The 19441-nt window shown below is 40.6% G+C and overlaps 1 protein-coding gene and 1 long non-coding RNA gene across 7 annotated transcripts in view; one reads left to right on the top strand and one right to left on the bottom strand.

Moving 5' to 3' along the window:
- Positions 1-10694, bottom strand: part of ST6GALNAC3 (ST6 N-acetylgalactosaminide alpha-2,6-sialyltransferase 3) — a 347784-nt gene extending 337090 nt beyond the window's left edge. For 3 of the 6 annotated variants that reach the window (XR_014026078.1, XR_014026079.1, XR_014026080.1), the window contains exon 1: positions 10234-10368. The gene's annotated coding sequence lies outside the window, so the exon portion shown is untranslated. Of the gene's footprint in view, positions 1-3052; positions 3725-10233 lie in introns of those variants that run through there. The other 3 variants (XR_014026081.1, XR_014026076.1, XR_014026077.1) reach the window with 3 other exon arrangements.
- LOC308666280 lies at positions 10336-18265 on the top strand. Its single transcript, XR_014026083.1, has 2 exons — positions 10336-10387; positions 17337-18265. It is a non-coding gene; the product is annotated as an uncharacterized lncRNA (long non-coding RNA).
- Positions 18266-19441: the final 1176 nt, after the last annotated feature.

Here is a 19441-nt window from a genome sequence, read left to right as displayed (position 1 = left end):
ATTGATCTTGGACAATAAGGTTTCCGTGTCATACCACTTCCCTGTGTGGTAAGTCTTCATTTATTTACAGTGCCCAAACCTAAAGGAGATATTACAAAGACCACATCATGATCAAACCAGGCAGATGCAGGATGCCAACTCTACTACCTTATCTTTTCTGGCAATAGTTTTATAATGCAGTGATATATATCCATAACATCAGGAGACAAAGACATTCTTCCATATAATCTACTCTATGTCATCATCTGTCAATAATGCTGTTATTTTTTATATTGGACATAGTGTCCATTTGCTACACAAATGATTAAGCCAATACAGAGTTGTTTTCAAAGATGTCATTTTTAGAAATATCAGAAATGACAAAATTCTGAAACATTTCCCCTTCCTCTTGCTATGTTTTTAACCTTCCAGAACACTCTATGACTGGATTTAAGACAGTTATAAAAGTTATATAGTTTTATAAGAAGTTGCAGAAAATTGTTTTCATTCCAAAATGATTTCTTGGAATGAAAACTGTTTAAGAGTTATTATCTTAAGAAGCTATAAAATATAATATTATACCCACATTGTGTCATACTTCAGTGCTTATTGTATTTGTGCATTTGCATGCATCTATGTATGTTTGTATGCAGGCCAACATATTTCTCTCTCAAGACTCTGTTAAGGCAACTGATGAAGGTGACTATCATCCATACAACTGTATGATAATGTTTCGTTTTGTATTTTGTTTTCTTCTACTTTTTGTTTTCTTTTGTTGGGGGGATTGCTACAAAAGCTATCACAATTAGAAACATTTATATTAAAATATTGTTAAAAGGAAAAATATATAATGGGGGGAAATTATCAAAATTATTCACTGGCTTTTAACTGTTTTTGCCACTGATTTCTTGGATGAAATCCCTTAGTTTCCTCTATATTAGGTAAAGGTAAAGGTTCCCCCACACATGCGTGCTAGTCGTTTCCAACTCTAGGGGCCGGTGCTCATCTCCGTTTCAAAGCCGAAGAGCCAGCGCTTGTCCGAGGACGTCTCCGTGGTCATGTGGCCGGCATGACTAGACACCAAAGGCGCACGGAACGCTGTTACCTTCCCATCGTAGTGGTCCCTATTTTTCTACGTGCGTTTTTTAATGTGCTTTCGAACTGCTAGGTTGGCAGAAGCTGGGACGAGTAACAGGCGCTCACTCTGTTACGCGGCACTCGGGATTCGACCCGCCAAACTGCCGACCTTCTGATTGACAAGCTCAGCATCCTAACCCACTGAGCCACCGCGTCCCTTTTCCTCTATATTACAGAAGAACAAAATATCTATTACCCTTGGTGTTGATATGGCTTTGTGTAAGTATCTGTGTGTGAGAGAGAAAAGAAAGTGGGGGAGGAAGAGTTAACCCTATTGGAGGAAGACATTTGGGCTTTGATCACTCACCTTCCATCAGAATCGAGAAGAATCCAGATGGATCAGCTTGAAAAATATAGTCCTTGCAGCCAGATCTAATTTAGTGACAGGGCTGGCGGTGGTACAGTATTTGTTCTACAGGCATCTTCTAAAGTAGGACCCTTAGTGTCAATCAATGTCACTGCTGATTTATTATGTAAAAACCAAGCAATTTTCATTCCAAGCAGTTCGGTTTCTGCATGAATCTGGAAAATATCCTCAGTATGTACCTGCCTCACGAAAATGTTTTGTTCTCTCTGCTTTTTAAAAATGGAGTTGGGCAAATTTTGCTGCTACTGCTAAATTCTTTGACACTCAATTTTATGCTCCCACATTCATATTAAGATAATAGTTTTATTAGGTCAGCTGAAGGTCTACACTTTTTACATTTGCAAGCTTTCAAGTGTCAAAACTGTTCAGTAGGCAAAAAAAAGTTAAAATCTAGAGAGAAGGAAATGAGGGCAAGAGAGGGGAAATGTAGCTGATATCCAACCCATAATAGGTTCCTACCTTAAAATTATACCTCAGAAAAATAGTAGATATGAAAATAGAGTTATTAGGTTGCATAAGATTGCTCAAGATTTGGGAAAAATAATCCAGCAAGCAGACTCAAAATATAAAATCCGCTTCTACTCAAAAAATATATTTTTAAAATCTTTGTAATCAACAGAATTACAAAGTAGGTGGTAGATGGAAAAGAGAAGAGAAGAGAAGAGAAGAGAAGAGAAGAGAAGAGAAGAGAAGAGAAGAGAAGAGAAGAGAGAGAGAGAGACCCAAAGTCACCCAGTGTGAACTTTCATGGCTGAAGCTGGACCAGGGTAGGTCTCTCGTCCTACTCCAAACCGCTAATGAATTCCCTTTTCTGACTACGCATAGATCCTTTGCACTGCTCTATCTGGATAACACTTACTTTATATCAGGGGTGTCAAACTCAATTTCATTGAGGGCCGCATCAGCACTGCGGTTGCCCTCAGGGGGCTGGGTGGGTGTGGCCTGGGTGGGCATGGCCTACTGGGTGGGTGTGGCTAAAGTGCGTATGGCCTACTGGGTGGGCATGGCCAGCTCTACATCATTCGCATCAAGGGTGCCTATGGGGGCCTGGACAGGAGTGGGACAGATCTGAGGGTCTCTGGCAGAAGGAGGGTCTCTGGGCCAGGGCCAAGGCAGTGAGGGCCATTCCCTCACTGTTTCCAGGATGGCTTCGCGGGCCACATGAAACCACTTTGTGGGCCGGATCCGGCCCCCGGGCCTTGTGTTTGACATGTCTGCTTTATATTATTGTATACTCATATGCAATATATGTAGCAGTCAGATGTAGCCTTGAAAAATTATGCTCTAGTCCAGGGGTCCCCAACTCCCAGGCCATGGACCAGTACCAGGCCGTGGCATGCCAGCAATTAGTCCGCACAAACAAGCAAAGCCCCATCCGCGGGATGCAGGCAGCAGACAAAACCATGCACCCTCCGGTCCACGGAAAAACCTCTCTCCATGGAACTGGACCCTGGTGCCCAAAAGGTTGGGGACCTCTGCTTTTGTCTTTAGTAGCCGCAAGATGCTACACGGTTCTTGCCACAGTTGTAAATAAAACAGCTATCTTATTGTAAAACAATTATTCTTTTATTTGGATTAAGTTCATAAGGTCCAAAAGAAATATTAATGAGCTCATAATAGAAATATATTTCTAGGCTACAGCTCCCAGATACGGAGTGCAAATATCTAGTGAATCAGAAAAATGATGGCAAAGAGATTCATAGTCTTTAACTTTTTTCTGCCATCTAACAGTTGTTCAAATTTTGCAACCCAAATCTGGGAGGCCTGTTCTAGATTCTTAAATTTAGTTCCTGCATGTGTACAGATTTAAAATAAAAAAACTAATTTCACATAATAAGTTGTGCATTGTATTTATGAAAGACTGACATCTCGGGAACAAAACAAGCAATGCTAATTTTGGAAAAAGAAGACCACAGTCTACAAAAAGTGCCCGCCTATCTAGATGATACCATGCCAGCTGGGCTTCATTACGATAGTGTCATGGATTACTTTTGTTTTGACTAACTTATTTTCAGAGCAATTCACACGATACAAGTGTTTGATCAACATTTCCTTCTTTCCTTATTGTGACCAGGTTCCAAGACTGGAAAGCATCAGTGCTAATTTAAAAAACAAAATGAGAAGCTATATCATATTCCCCTAAACATAAATGTATCTCTTTAGATTGTTGTTGTTAGCTGCGAAGTCATGTCCGACCCATCGCGACCCCATGGACAACGTTCCTCCAGGCCTTCCTGTCCTCTTTCAAAAGAAAAATATATACAATCAGATCAAGATAATTTATGTTAAAAAGTAGCAAGAAATATTCAAGAAGCAATACTGTAACTTCGTATCCACCACCTCACATCATCTCCAAACCACTGGCAAAGGATTATGGAAGCCTCAAACACCTTATCTATCCCTTCTCAAGCAGAATCTCATTTACCATCCATGTACAATTGCTCTTCAAAGCTGGGGCAAGGGATTTCCTAGGGATTTGTAAATATTTGGAAGGCATGCCTAATACAATTTGTCACGTTTACAGTATTTGTGCCCTATGCACGCACTAATTGTTAGCCTAATGATTTCCACCAATAGAATATCTGATGGAAACACAGCCCTTGAGAAGTTAGTGTGAACATGCACCATACTTCATAAACTAATAATGCAGAAATAAATTCAGATTCCTTTAAAAAGATTCATAGTTGGGAAACCACCACAATAAACTATGGTATGCAAAACAGTCTACAGCCATTTCCTCACCTCTCATCGCATATCAGTTTCAGATTTGACAACGGAATGGTTAATGGGGCGCACATAAAGAAAACACCATCACTTTACTGCCATACAACCCCTTCCCTCATTTTGCATATATATTATGATGTTGTACATACATTGAAAATGGACAAAGTTCAAAGTACAAGAGTTTTCATCCTTTTGATGAAAGCATCATAGACTGTGGACATTTCTGCAAGTAACTTTGCTTTCACTAAATCAGCATAGCCAAACTGGGAATTTCTAACTTGCTGACTCTTACTTTCTACCATCATAATGTCTGCTGCATTCTGTTCTATGTGCTTATCAGTTTGAATTTCAAACCGTGTAATAAGTTTGAATTCTGAAATCCCATCATGCTTTTATATCCTTACTTTGCAATAACTTTTCAGGCACATAGTCCCAACATTTAAAATTTGAAATATGTCTGTCATTTAGTAAGCCAGAATCTGAGTGTATAACTCTGTCCTCGTCTGAACACGATTGGGTCACAAATTCTTTTTGATTCAGGTAGCTTTATTACAAAGCAGTATTAAAAAAAATGACACAATAGCATAACATGAGACGGCAGTCAAAGAAAATATAGAAAGAGTGAGCTTGTATCACTTCTGCCAGTCAGGGACATCCAAAAAGATGAAGCACCCTACCAGTTAGGCCTGGATTGATGTTCCATTCCATGGGCGGAGCTCCCTTATATAGGTTTAGCTCACTAGAGATTGGCCAGGACAAGTCTATCTTATCTTGCATTTGGAATGCTTTATTTGGTCATCCCAAGAATGAGAGCATCATGGTTAAGAAGTATTTGTTTATGCCAAGTAGTAATAAGTCCATATCAGAATGAAGGAGTTTCTATTTCCCAAGAGTTTTTTTGACTGATAATGAGAAAGATCATTGTTTGAGTCATTACTATCTTTTCAATTCCCTAAATGCTTATCTGTAACAATAGTTACAGATAAGTATTCATACAAGAAGACCTAGAGGGTGATATGGCTCTTTTTCTCTGGTTTCAAGAGCCATAAGAACTAGTTCCACAAACTGGATGCAACAAGAAAATCTATATTCATTTATTTCTATTTATACCATCTTCACATTAGCCATGGGGAAAAATAATACATTGAGCAGTACAATGTATTCAGACTCGGATTTTGTCTAACCTTTTTATATCTTATGCAGTCTTTCATCATGTTAAGGGTCAAATATGCCATTACATTCTTTTCTTGCATTTAAAGCAATGAATTTAACATACTGGTGATATTTATGTATACATTTATAATGAGAGGTCAAATTATTTGCTTACAGGGAGGCACGAAAATATTGTCTGACAAATAATTCAAATAAGGGACCAATATTTGTAGTGTGTGCCTTCAATTAAAGAAGTGTATACTGATTTGGCAAGGCTTTGTTGCAAGGATCTCCATCACTGATGACAATGAACAAGCAAATGCAGTGATCTTTGCAAACATCTGCCTATAAATTTGCAAGTTAAAAAACATAACTCTGGAACTGGCCATTAGAGAAGTCTGGCTTCTGAATTTACAGGAATGAAATCCGGTAAACAATATACACGCTATCATCATCCTGAATTATGTACATATTAAAAACCAGTATTCACATGAAATTATAAAGTTGTGGTGCAGTTTTGATTGGCCACCCACAAATTCATGGTCAAGGATCCTTTATGACAAATATTTTATTGCAATCATAGGTTAAAGGGGAATTAGCTGAAAATTACTCCCTCCACACTGGTCACAATTCAGAGATGGGGCAGACGTAAAATAATCAGATTGTTGCTATATAACAGCATCTTTCAGTACTGTTTAATTAAATGGCAAGTGGTGCTTAATTTATTTTGCAGAAAATGGTCATTAGCGTTTGTCTTGGTTTTGCTTTATGTTCTGAAACTGTTATTTTCTCAATTTTCTGTATTAATTTTTACTTTCCTTGAATACTTAAATTGAGTAAAAAGGTATGACAGAAATTAAAGTGAGCCAATCATTCACCCAATTCATAGAGAATGAATACAGTATCTACAAAGTATAGGTAATCCTCAACGTATAACTACAATGGGACCTGAATTTCCATTGCTAAGCGTTAATTGAGTTATCATATGATTGTGCCCAATGTTACTTTTTTTTTGCTGTGGTTCTTAAGAAAATCACAGGGTCATTACGTGGCTTCCCTCAATTGTTGTAAGTCAAGGACTGCCTATAGCTGGTTATTTCTCAGATTTATCATGCAGAGTTAGGAACAAAAGCCCGGTATTTCAGTAACACATAATTGTTACCAAGAAAATTTCACAGGGATCATGAGGAGTCAAGCTCAAAATAAGAGAGACTTAGCTTTGGAGAAGGTTTTTAGACAGATCATTTTTAGACAGGACTCTCCTCTCCTTCCAGTAACAATGTCTAATGGGAATTACAATCACTAGCCTGAAAGAGGTGGGCCTGACTAGAACTTCCTCTCCCAAAGGCAGCACTATTTGTCTCACTGAAGTGAAGAAATTACAGAGTCTGATTTGAAAAGGTATTTTACTGGTGGAGAAGACAACCGGTGTGGCATGCAACATTAAGGCAGCTTTGCTGTGATCTTTAAGAGGACCTCACTCAAAGAATCATCAAAGTCAGCCACTCCTTTGATCCTCTGCAGAACCTTAATATTTATAGCTAAACATTTCCTTAACTTTCATCGCTGCTTATTAATAATGTTAATTCCTTCAACTGGCTTGCCTAATTGGAAACTTTTAAAGAAACTTAAGAGTAACCAAGCATAGCTTAGTTCTATTCACGCTCAACTTTCGCATGTGAACTCAAATTGGAGGCCAAAATTTCAGTTAGATCAAAGCTGACATACATATGGTAATACATTTATTGTGTGCCTTGAGTCAGTGTTGATTCCTGGTCATTGCCTGCACTAATCTCTGCAGTTTTCATGGGAAGATTTTGGAAATGAGTTGCCATTCCCTCCTTTGTCGGTTGAGAGAAATAACAAGGGGTTCTTTTGCAAAAATCCATTCAAGGAAACTTAAAATAAAGATTAGATTATCAGAATATCTTGATATAAATGAGACTTATCTAGTTACTGAATTTCATTCCTGTGTTAGAAGTTTTGCTGGACCTGTGGAATTTGCTTTATGTTAAAACTGATCACCCAGTATCTCTTCTTTTTAAAATGTTATACCTTTCTGCATTAACAATATTACTGGTACCTAACTAATATATTTGGTTATTGTCTTGCTTATCTTCCTTTTCTTTTATAATATGTCTAGTTTTTATTATGTTTAAAAGTTCTCAAAGTATTGACACTGAGATTCCCATCACACCTTTCATCTAGGCCAGGGGTTCCCAACCGGAGGTGCTTGCACACCCTGGGGGTGGGAGAGGATATTCCAGGGGGTGTGAAAACTTGGGTTTAGAAGTTTCGAAATTATAGTGCAGGGGTAGGCAACCTCGGCTCTTTTATGACTCATGGACTTTAACTCCCAGAATTCCTGAGTCAGCTGACTCAGGAATTCTGGGAGTTGAAGTCCATGAGTCATAAAAGAGCTGAGGTTGCCTACCCCTGTTATAGTGTATATAGTGTATATGCATAATTTAAACCTTTGCAAGGGGTGCGAGAATATATCAGAAGCGTTCTAGGGCTGTGGTGCATAGAAAAGGTTGGAAACCGCTTATCAAGGCAATATTAATCACATCAACGCATAAATGGTTTAAACATGGAATCTGAAGACAACCTGGAGAGAGGTGGAGGGTAAAAGAACTAAACAAAATGTTCCCTAAATGTTTGAAAACATTTTTTTTAATAATGGTATCCGTATTCTCCTGACCTGGTTGTAAATAATATTATTTGGATATTTGGATACAGCATAAAGATTTCATATTATTGAATCCAAGAATCCAAGAACAAAACAATATGCTTAAATATATGAATAAAAAGGTAAAGGTAAAGGTTCCCCCGCACATGTGTGCTAGTCGTTTCCAACTCTAGGGGCCGGTGCTCATCTCCGTTTCAAAGCCGAAGAGCCAGCGCTTGTCCGAAGACGTCTCCGTGGTCATGTGGCCGGCATGACTAGACGCCAAAGGCGCACGGAACGCTGTTACCTTCCCACCATAGTGGTCCCTATTTTTCTACTTGCATTTTTACGTGCTTTCGAACTGCTAGGTGGGCAGAAGCTGGGACGAGTAACAGGCGCTCACTCTGTTACGTGGCACTCGGGATTCGACCCGCCAAACTGCCGACCTTCCGATCGACAAGCTCAGCGTCCTAACTCACTGAGCCACCGCGTCCCTATAAATATATGAATACAAGATGTTTAAAACTCTTGAGTAGCCTAGGACTGCCCATTTTCTACCCTCCTCTCCTTCCCATTTTCTTATTATATGTTTTTCTTACTGGCCGTGTGTGTGTGTGTGTGTGTGTGTGTGTGTGTGTGTGTGTGTTCAGTGAAATCATAGGCTTAATAAACATTAAGTGTCTGGAGATGCTGAAATAATGCACTGGTTTTAGATTAAGACTACCGCACTTGAGATTATATCTGTATTGATTAATTTTATCATTCTAACACAACCTCTCCCAACCCAGCAGAGTCAGTAACTTGCAAACAGAGAGAACCAAAAATAAAACTGGGGTCGCTAGATAATGTTTCGTTGCAGATTAGTTGGCCTTTGCTAAGCAGGACTGCAATAAAGTGGGCCTCTCCTAACTCCCAGATGGCCCGTGAAAACAAGACGCTGCATTTATTATCATATGAATCTAGTGGCTAACAAAACTTTTCTGGTATTAAAATATTTCCATATCTGGAAGAAGGCCTTTTGAACTTCAACCTCTGTTAATTCAACCTACCGGTAAATTTATTTCAACCAACAATACTGCTGAGCGGAATCCAAAGCTTTGTGTAGGAAATTCCAAGGATTGATCAAGAAATTTGCTGGTAAAGTCCACCTCAGCTCAGTGTGCTGGGTGAAAACTACTGGCGTGGACTTGGGAGTAGAGCAAAGGCAGGAAAGAACAGGCCAAAAAGTACAGGATACAAATCCTTTTAACCCTAACAGGCATGGAGAGATTGAGCACTTCCACTGCTGATTTTATTTGTATTATTTCTTTTTTAAAAAATGTAAATGTTTGACTTGATTTGATTTGCACTTTCCTTTCCTGCTCCTCACTTTCCTTCTACTCGATTCAACTCCTTCTCAGGTGTCAACCTACTCCTGACCTAAATATACACCGTGAGCACACACACACACACACACACACACACATATATTTAAAAAAAAACAGCCCAAAAGCAAGAGGCAGCGGAAACAAAGGGATGATAGCGAAGCGGAAAGGATTTGCTTATGGTTCCTTTCTCTCTTTCTGGAGAGAAAGAGAGAAGGAACCAGAGGCTGTGGAGGGCGCCTGCCTCCGATGAGTAAGGGACACGTTTCTGGTTCTGCTGAAATCGAGACAAGAGGAGGGACGGGGGAGGGGGGGGGGAAATGTGCTAGATGTGCGCGCTTCTGGAGCAACTTGTACATCTGAAAACAGCGCGAGATTCGCGCCAGAGATTCCCCCAAAAGGAAGAGAAAGGACGGATCCTCTCTCCCCGCCGGCGGTGCAAGGTTAACGTCTGGAAGGAATCGGCCAGCGGTTGTCCCTCCCCGTCCCTTGCCTCGTCTCCTCTGCCGCATTTTTTCCTTCTTCCTTCCCATCCCCACTAGGCTTGGAGAGATGGCAGTAGCGACGGTGCGAGGAAGAGAAGAAGAGCAGCAAGAGGAGGAGAGGATCGCGACGGAGAATCTCTCGGCATTCCCTTCTCCAGCGGAGATTGCTGGCCGGGGAGAAGAGAGAAGAGAGGTGTACCCAGTGTACCCCCCCAATTAAAAGGCAGCCGGGGTGGTGGTGGTGGTGGTGGTGGTGGTGGTCTTCTCGAAGCAGCGAACGGGACTCGTTCGCGTTTTCTTTCTTTCTCAACCTCTCCTTTCTTTGGAGCCATCCAAAGCAACAGATAAGAGATTTACCTTCAAAATGCAGGCCATGTTCTCTATCCTTCCTTAACCCTTCCCCAAAGCAGCAGAGCTCTCTGCTTTGGGGAGTAAGAGATCCACTCGGAGGCAGGAGACTGAAAAGAGCCGCCGGGCTGCCTCCGCTTTACATTCCGGGAGATCCAAGCACGTAAGGACTCACACCGTTCCGCGATCCGTTAAGTCATGTTGGCTTCTTTCGTGCTCTGTTTGTTCCTCCCATCGGCTTCTGCCACTGGCTGGGAGCCAGGTCCTTACCACCACCGTCCCCCCCACCCTCCGTCACGTGACCGAGCTGGGCTCTTTCCACCACCCACCACCCCACCCCTCCCTCGGCTTTTTTTTTTCCTTAAGAATTTTCGTTTTCTTTTTAAGAAGGAAGCGGTCGGCTGTTTGCTGCTGCTTCTCTTCTTCTTCCTCTTTTCTCGTGACGGTATGCGAAAGAAAACTTTACGCGTGATGATGACGATGACGATGACGATGACGATGATGATGATGTGCCGCGGTTTGGAAGAGAAACTCCGGCGGGAGTGGGAGTGGGAGAAACTTCGCCACGACTTTTTCCTACCCGTTCCAGTTCTTTAAAAAGAAAACTCAATCGGGAATCTCGCGCGCAGAAAGGCCGGATGAGAGTTGTTCAGAAGTTCTCCTTCTAAACCAGGGGTCTTCAAACTTGGCCCTTTTATGACTTGTGGACTTCAACTCCCAGAATTCCTCAGCCAGCAAAGCTGGCTGAGGAATTCTGGGAGTTGAAGTCCACAAGTCATAAAAGGGCCAAGTTTGAAGACCCCTGTTCTAAACCCTTCCCCCCCACCACCACCACCCACGCTTATCTACCAACATTAATAGCAGACAGAAAGATCTCGATGCCCCTGCTGTAGGCTCGAGAACAAGCTTTCCCCCCCCCACACACACACCCTTTTGTCTGAAATTTAGAAGCAGGCTGAGGTGAAAAAGAGTGACCCACCTTACACATAATCCACAGGATCGCATTTGTGGCTTGTCCACTTGTTGCTCTCCTTGGGACCTTTCACCTCTTTGCGTCTAACCTCAGTACAAATGATGCCCTCGCAGTATCTTCCCCCTTCCTCCCCCATTATGCTGCCTTGATAGGACTTTCACCTGGTCCCCAAACTGTCTTATCAGTGGGTCTTACGTAAATCAGTCAGGATCTTTGTGATTCAAACTTTAGTGCTCTTGGCAATGCTACCAAATCCGTGTTCAGCTGCTCCCTTTGGATGCCAGCTTACTGTTCTTCTGGAATACAGGCAGTCCTAGATTTACAAATCATTCGTTTAGTGACCGTTCAGTGTTACAACAGCACTTTAAAAAGTGACTCCTGACCATTTTTCACACTTAACCACCGTTGCGGTGGGGCCCTTGGTCACATGATCAAAATTCAGGTGTTTTTGGCAACTGGCATGTATTTTTTTGATAGTTGCACTCTCCCAGGTCAGGTGATTGTCATTTGGAAACTTGACAAGCAAATCAATAGGGAAAACCAGATATGCTTAATGATTGCATGATTCGCTTAATAACTGCAGTGATTAACTTACGGACTCTGACAGACCTCCTTCCTCTTATTCACATGACAGCAACCCCATTAGGTCAGTTGGGCTGAGAGAAAGAGTGACTGACCCAAAATCACCCAACTGGGTTTCTTGCCTTAAGGCAGGATTAGAACTTGTAGTCTCTGAGCCTGGTGCCTTAACCACTAGACCAGAGGTCTTCAAACCTGGCCCTTTTATGACTTGTGGACTTCAACTCCCAGAATTCCTCAGCCATCATGCCTGGCTGAGGAATTCTGGGAGCTGAAGTCCACAAGTCATAAAAGGGCCAAGTTTGAAGACCCCTGCACTAGACTAAACTCCATATAATCACTCTTCTCACAAGAAAGTTAATCTAGGTGGGGTGTACAACATAGTTATCAGAATAAGAGAATACATTCCTTTAAGGCCAGTATAGCTAAGGACAACTTAATTCCATCTCTCTCCAATGCAGAGGATGAAATGAGAGGAGAGGAAAGGAGACATTAGGGGGCCACAAAAAGATAAAAAAATATCTTCAGGATGTGATTGTCTCTAGGTCATTGCAAGTACAGCTAGTCTTCAGTTTACGACTACAATTCAGCCCAAAATTTCTGCTGCTAAGCAAGACAGTTGTTAAGTGAGTTTTGCCCCATTTTACAACTGTCCTGTAATTGTTAGTAACACAGTTGTAAACTGACTCCGGCTTCCCCACTGACTTTTGCTTGTTAAGGTTGCCAAAGATGATCACATGACTCTGGGACCCTGCAACTGTTATATATACATGCCAGTTGCCAAGCGTCTGAATTTTGACCACATGACCATGGAGGTACTGCAATGGTCATACGTGTGAAAAATGGTCATAGCTCACTTTTTTTCAATGCTGTCTTAACTTTGAATGGTCACTTAATGGTTGTAAGACAAGAATTACCTGTATGGAAAATCCCTCCATCTAAATTCCTGGTGCCTCTCGTTCTGCACAGGGGCCTTTAAATTCCAGTTTAAAAATAAAATATATTTGGAAACCTGCAGACTGCTCACTCTATCCATAATTGATGGATTTGTTTTTCAGATGTCAACATATACTTCATTGTTTTGACTGCAACAAACAAACATTGGGGGAAAAAACACTTGAGTCCTCCATTTAATTGGTGAGAGGGGAAACCTCAGGAAATGATTAAGAACACATCCTGAAAGGCCTATATAGCATTTGTGGTTTTGTAACTCCTTCCGTCCCATGAGGGGGAGGGGATTTACATAGCAAGTAGGGAAGGAAATATTTTACAGGACCAGCCTATTAGTGTAAGAATAGCATATTTTTTTATTTTTTTTATTTTAATTTCATTTATATCCCGCCCTTCTCCGAAGACTCAGGGCGGCTTACAAGCTTAGCAGTAGCCTTCATTCTATGTATATGCCTGCTTATTAGGGCTTTCACGCCCCCTCCAAGCGGCATTATTACAAAGTCAGCTTAATTGCCCCCAACAATCTGGGTCCTCATTTTACCTACCTCAGAAGGATGGAAGGCTGAGTCAACCTTGAGCCTGGTGGGATGCGAACCTGCACTAATTGCAGGCAGCTGGTGTTACTTAAGGAGGCATTAGCCCACTGCTCCACCAAGGCTCCTATATAGCCTTATATAGCATATAAATCTTGACATATCCACAGAGTAGAGATTTCAAAACAGCTTAATTTCTTAATAGCTTCAGGAAAAGCTGTTTCCTGACAATATTAAGGTCCCAATGCATGTTATGCTATTCACACTTTTTTTTAAAGGCATTCTTTTTAATTTTATTTTTCCTATTATTTTATTCAATTTCACTTTGAGAACAAGCCATCCAGAACAGAGGCCTGTCCCAGCTTCCTGCAGGAAACGTTTGCAATACTTCCTGCTTAAATTTCTAGAAAAATCCATCACTCTCACCACTGGACAACACCTGAAACTAGGAACAGAGTCTCACTCTGGATTAAGTTACTGGTCATCCTAGCTGAAGGTGAGCAATTTTCTAGATCTGGAGGCTGCAATTTCATTTCCAATTGCCTTAAAGGCAGCGAGTGACATCAATGGAGAGGTCATCATTTCCCAGCAAAATTTGGATGCTTCCTCATTTTTTGGGAAGTTGGACTGGGAGAGGGAAGCCTTTAGAAGCAAGATTCCTCAAAATGGCTTGTAATTCACACTACCAACACTAGGGAGAAGGGGAATGATTGGATTTTTGTCACGATAGTTTACATACTATTTGAGCAACTTAATGATTTTAAGAATGGAAATGAGAGTAATTTGCACTGTATTCCTGTTCATTAAAAATAAAAATAAATCTTTTTGAGCAGAAAAATGAAAAATTACAAGCCATATCTTTAAAGCCTAGAAAACCACTGCAGTCATGCCTATTTATTTATTTATTAGCTATTTTATCCTGTCTATATTACTTTATAAGTAGATTGTTGGGGGCAATAAGCTGACTTTGTAATAATGCCGCTGGGGGGGGGGCGAAAGCCCTAATAAGCAGGCATATACATAGAATGAAGGCTATTGCTAAGCACGTTGATTTGTGCTTTAAATTGTAAGCCGCCCTGAGTCTTCGGAGAAGGGCGGGATATAAATGGGATTAAAATAAAATAAATAAATAATACTCCTACTTCCTGTTTTCCTCACAACAATAACTCCATGAGGTGGCTTGGTCTGATAAAGAGTGACTGTCTCAAATTCACTCAGCTGGCTTTCATGCCTAAGGCAGGCCTGGACTTCACTGTGGCTAAATTCCTACATGAAAGACTACACAGCCATCTTTTTCAACCTCAGCAACTTTAATATGTCTGGACTTCACCCCCCAGAATTTCCCAAACAGCATGCAGTCTGGGAACGTAGGAGTTGGAGTCCATGCCTCTTGAAAGTTACTAATGTTAAGAAACACTTCTGTAGAGGAAAGAGGTAGAATGCAACTAAAACAAGTTCATGTCCATTAGAGATGGAAAAATATTATTAAGTTCCTGAAGACTCCATCATGATACAACAATGAAATAAAGGTATTTGTATAGTTTCAGCATCTGTATAAAGAATGCTACAGAAAATAAAATAATGCTAGGAACCCCTTATGCCAGGGGTCTTCAAACTCGGCCCTTTTGTGACTCATGGACTTCAACTCCCAGAATTCCTCATCCAAGCATGCTGGCTGAGGAATTCTGGGAGTTGAAGTCCATGAGTCATAAAAGGGCCGAGTTTGAAGACCCCTGCCTTATGCCAAGTGTGGCAACTATGGCCCTTTACAACCTACAGACTTCAACTCCCAGAATTCCTGAACCACGGTTTAATGAGAGAGAACTCGCTTTGTTGTTCCTTGCATCCTCTCCCATGTTTTCTCTTGACCCTAATCCTTTACTATTTTCAAGAAAAGCCACTGGGAGCAGGTGCAAGGACCAGCAAAGTGAGTTCATCTCACTAAACGGCACTGCATAGGCCCTCATGTCTATGTTCAGTAGGCTAGATAAAGATAGACTGAAATTCTATCTTTAAACACTTTGTTTAAAATTAGATTTTAGACTAAACTGTCTTCTGGGGCTTGGTGATTGTCAGTGAAGTTACAATTTTTAACTTGGTAGATATAGGATAGGTAGCAATAAAGAATCAGTGAAGTAAATGGTTGTAGCTGGAGACCAGAAAAGGCTACATTTTGCAAAATTAAAGGATGAAGCAGGACCTCTGGTCTTCTCCCTTCTTTCCAATCCAAGTAAGTGTTTGAAAGAAATGATGGAAAAAGAGATCCATGACTCTATTTGTTCATTAGTCGGATAATTCTCTGAAAACAAAACAAAACCACCAGACCAAATTTAGTGTGTTTGGAGAAGCCAGCAAAGCAAGAATAAGTTCAACACTGAGCCAGATTCAGCCAGAGGCTCTGGAGGTGAAAAAAAGCCCCAATATACATTATAGGACAGATAATTGCATTTAATACATGATAGTTATGGTTGATTGTACAGTCAGACAGATGTTTAGTCTAGATTTGGCATTTTTATCTACCTATCAAGTTCTTTCTCAAGGGCCTGGGAGAAGCAAGTGTTTTTTTGATGATAAAGTTGTCTTTTGCAATTGACTGATAATGATTTTGTCCAGTGCTTTTTTTGTAAAAGAAAAAGGTGCCGGAACTCACACATGTCATACAACCTGCCTTGCCTACCCTACAAGGTTCCATCCAAAAAAAGTGCCGGAACTCCGTTCTGAGCGTTCTATGAGGAAAAAAGCCCTGATTTTGTCAATGCTGATAGTGTTCTTGTGATGTTTTGGGATTGCACCCAGGGTGTCTATTACTAATAATCCACTCTCTTCCCTCTTGGTCATGTGACTGAAGGCAGAACTGTTCTGAAGGGGTTGGAAAGAATCCCAGAACATAGATGTTCTGCATGTATCCCCCACTTTGTTACTAATATTGATTTGACGCTTACTTGGATACATATATGAGACATTGATATATGGTTGCATATATCTTGTAAAAAATAAGTTTAATAGAGGAAGGAGGCAGAACATCCCAACTGGGACCCTTTACTGCTCTTTAAAAATAATTTTGCTCTGGGAAAGAGGCAGGCTTAGAATGAAGCAGTGGGCAACAACATTCTGAGCCACCATCCAACCACTTTTCCTATAGCAACTGTTGAATTCTGGGAGTTGAAGTCCACACATGTAAAAGTTGCCAAGATTGAGAAATACTGTCTTGTACAGAGGCATTTGCATAATTTTGGCTGGATTTTTTTTCTTCACAGTTTCCTATCCTTTTTTGTGAATTTGGTCTTCTTTTTCTGCCTTCTCTTCCTACACAAATTTAAACTGATTTCATTCTGTGTTTCAGGGGTATTGATGGACAAGCAGACAGACAGACAGTCAGTCCCAAACATTTTTACATAACTTCTTTCCAACATCCTACTGAGCTAAAAAGAATAAAAATCAGATAATATTGAATGCTTTAGTAGGATTGAGAGCAAGACTCAACTCACGGAGAATCAAGCAACTAGAAAAATTTTCCAAGAAGAAGAAAGTTAATTAATCCATGTACATAGTAACAAATCTGTTCTTATTTAAAAGGAGGTTATTTGAATGCAGAAACAAGCCTGGAATTTATTTTTAAGATTACATCTTTTGAGGCAATTACTCTTGTTCCTGCTCTTAGGAGAGGCAGGAGAAAACAGAAAAAAAACCATCGGTTTTGCATACTAGATTTCTCTGAAATAATAGTACTTTAATAGTACTTTATGTTTTAGCCTTTTTCAGACACACAAGCACAAAGAGGAGAGATTTCCTTCTTTTTCAGAATGCCAATAATGTCAGTCCTTCCAGATTAATCATAATCTATATGGAGCTAAGTGTTTATACTTAAAGTATGTATTATGTACAGGGTCTTTGTGTGCACTGGATACTACACTCCTCAGAAGATATATGTGCCCTGTTGAACATATACAGATAGTCCTCATTTAGCAACCACAAATGAGACCAGCAACTCAGTTGTTGTCAGTTGTTGATGAAATAGTCACTAAGTGGAACTTCACAATTTTATTATCTTACTTAAGCTTTCCTTTGCATTAAAGGTAAAGGTAAAGGTTCCCCCGCACATGCGTGCTAGTCATTTCCGACTCTAGGGGCCGGTGCTCATCTCCATTTCAAAGCCGAAGAGCCAGCGCTTGTCCGAGGATGTCTCCGTGGTCATGTGGCCGGCATGACTAGACGCCAAAGGCACACGGAACGCTGTTACCTTCCCACCGTAGTGTTCCCTATTTTTCTACTTGCATTTTTACGTGCTTTCGAACTGCTAGGTTGGCAGAAGCTGGGACGAGTAACAGGCGCTGACTCTGCTACGCGGCACTCGGGATTCGACCCGCCAAACTGCCGACCTTCTGATCGACAAGCTCAGCATCCTAACCCACTGAGCCACCGCGTCCCTTCCTTTGCATTACAGATCTGCAAATGTAAACGTGAGGTTGGTTGCAAAACCTTTTTCCCACTGCCTGCAATTGGTTGCTAAACAAGGCAATCACTCATACTCTACAGCAGGGGTGTCAAACTGCTGGCCTATGGGCCGGACGCATCATCGGGAAACCACGCCCACCCTATTGCCAGCAATGGCGAAAAAGCTCTGATACATGTCTGCTCTACAGTAAATTTTCCCAAGCTTTTTCCTTCAACAACTGTATTAGGTTTTCTTCTTCCATTAATCCCAAAGAAATGATTTCCAGTTACAACTGGCAGGTGTAGGTTCTCATCTTCCACTCCAATGTCATGGTTTGTTATTGAGAAAATTAGTTATTTAAAATTGCTTTTAAATTGGAAATTATCAAATGTTAAGTTCAACATTACTCTGACATTTATGTAGGCACTGAAGCATAGCTAAAGAGCTGCTTGTATTATTTCTGAAGCTTCCCGGTTATTTCACCTCCTGACAACCTGCCAGTAGTATTTTATCCTTCTGTACTTCTTGATCAACGAAATTGCTGTGCTATTAAAAATGTTTTTGAAATGATTGTTTTAAGTACCATTTGGAAAAGCTTGACCTCTCTAGAACTTCCATCCTTATTAGAAAATAATTTTTGCTGAATCATGCAGAGATCTTATCTTCAGCTTTAAATCTCTGGGAACTGAAACACGCTGGAGCATTCTCTTCATTGTGCTAAGAAAATACGTACCTCCCATCTGAAGCAAACATAGTTAGGACCATTCTATATCTTAAATAGATCCAGAGATCAGAAAATTCATTTTGAGCAATTTACTCTTTTCTTTCCAGGGCATTCTTTGCCAACACAAACTTCTTCTCCACTGATATTAAAAGCAACACTGTTTGTGTTGCTTTTAAAATCAATGAAACTTGTGGTCCGCTGAAGAGAAGTGTACAGGAAAATCCAAAATATTGAAATACCTCTTGAATTCTGCTGATTTACTTCTTCAAATGAAAAGAAGAGGGAAAAAAGACCGAATGGTATTTTTATAGTGCCCTCTCTAGGCAATTTCTCTTACCTACCCAGAGGTAGCTCCATGGTGGAAAACACATTTACACTGCCAAGTAAGTAAGATAAAGTCTAGCATTCTTTTAAAAGTTCCCTGATGTTTAGGGACATCCATGGGGGGGGGGGGGAAATGCCACTGCTGTGAAAAAAAAATCAAAAGACAAAATCAACATTAAATAAATGGTATCTCTTAGTAATTAACTAACCTGTTAATATAGAATAGAATAGAATAGAATAGAATAGAATAGAATAGAATAGAATAGAATAGAATAGAATAGAATAGAATAGAATAGAATAGAATAGAATAGAATAGAATAGAATAGAATAGAATAGAATAGATCTGGAAGGGACCTTGGAGGTCTTCTAGTCCAGCCCCCCGCTCAAGCAGGAGAAGCTATACCATCTCAGACAAGTGACTGTCCATTTATTCTCAAGCTGCTTATATTACCTCATCCTCAGACACCTGGCAGTTTGCAAACAATAAAACATTGGAAGGTGATGGGAATAATCCATTTTTTTAAACATACAAAATTAAAATTGTACCATGAAGTTGAATATAACAATGCAAAGATCAAGGTATCCTACATGGCATGGGTCCGGAGTACCTCGGGGACCACCTGCTGCCGGCGTCAACTTCCCTCCGCCCTGTGCGTTCCCACAGAGAGGGCCTCCTCAGGGTGCCCCTGGTCAGAGAA

This window comes from Vipera berus (assembly GCF_964194415.1).
Source record: "Vipera berus genome assembly, chromosome: 3".
NCBI lineage: Eukaryota > Metazoa > Chordata > Lepidosauria > Squamata > Viperidae > Vipera > Vipera berus.
The sequence above is the reverse complement of the archived record's forward strand: the minus strand, read 5'-3'. Positions and strand labels throughout refer to the sequence as shown.